This window comes from Aptenodytes forsteri, unplaced genomic scaffold (genome assembly GCF_000699145.1).
Source record: "Aptenodytes forsteri isolate BGI_AS27 unplaced genomic scaffold, ASM69914v1 Scaffold357, whole genome shotgun sequence".
Lineage (NCBI taxonomy): Eukaryota > Metazoa > Chordata > Aves > Sphenisciformes > Spheniscidae > Aptenodytes > Aptenodytes forsteri.
In genome coordinates this window covers 418584-419331 of record NW_008795671.1, presented here as the reverse complement: position 1 = coordinate 419331, position 748 = coordinate 418584, and positions in this window count along the sequence as shown.

Genomic DNA, 748 nt, shown 5'->3' with positions numbered 1-748 from the left:
GGGGGTGTGGGGGGGAGTGAGTGAGCAGCTGCGTGGTGCTCAGTTGCCGGCTGAGGTTAAACCACGACATCATCTCAAGTAGCTTTCCAGTGGCCAGAGAATAGTCCTTTTTCTACACACATATGACTTTTCCTTTTGAGTGGAGAAAACCACACCTGCAGAACAAATCGCCACAGAGACAAAAAAGGTGAAGTGCTTCCTAATGGGTTTTGTCCCTACAGTGGGTTTGATCTTGGCTGGCTGCCAGACAACCACCCAGCCACTCTCTCACTCCCCCTCTTCAACAGGATGGGAAGAAAATAAGATGGAAAAGCTCATGGGTTGAGGTAAGGACAGGGAGATGGCTCTCCAATTACCGTCGCAAGCAAAAAAGACTTGACTTGGGGAAAATTATCTTTATTGCCAATTTAAAATAGGGTAGAATGGTGAGAAACAAAAACTAACAAAACTAAAGACACCTCCCCGCCCACCCCGCTCTTCTTCCCAGGCTCAACTTCACTCCTTCACTCCCAACTCTTCTATCTCCTTCCCCCCCTGAACAGCACAGGGGGATGGGGAATGGAGGTTGTGGTTAAGTTGGTGACAGCTCGTCCCTGCTGCTCCTTCCTCCTCGCGCTTTTCCCCTGCTCCAGTGGGATCCCTCCCATGGGATACAGTCCTTCACAAGTTGCTCCAATGTGGGTCCTTCCCACGAAAGTTCTTCACGAAGTGCTCCAACATGGGTCCTTTCCACAGGGTGCAGTCCTTC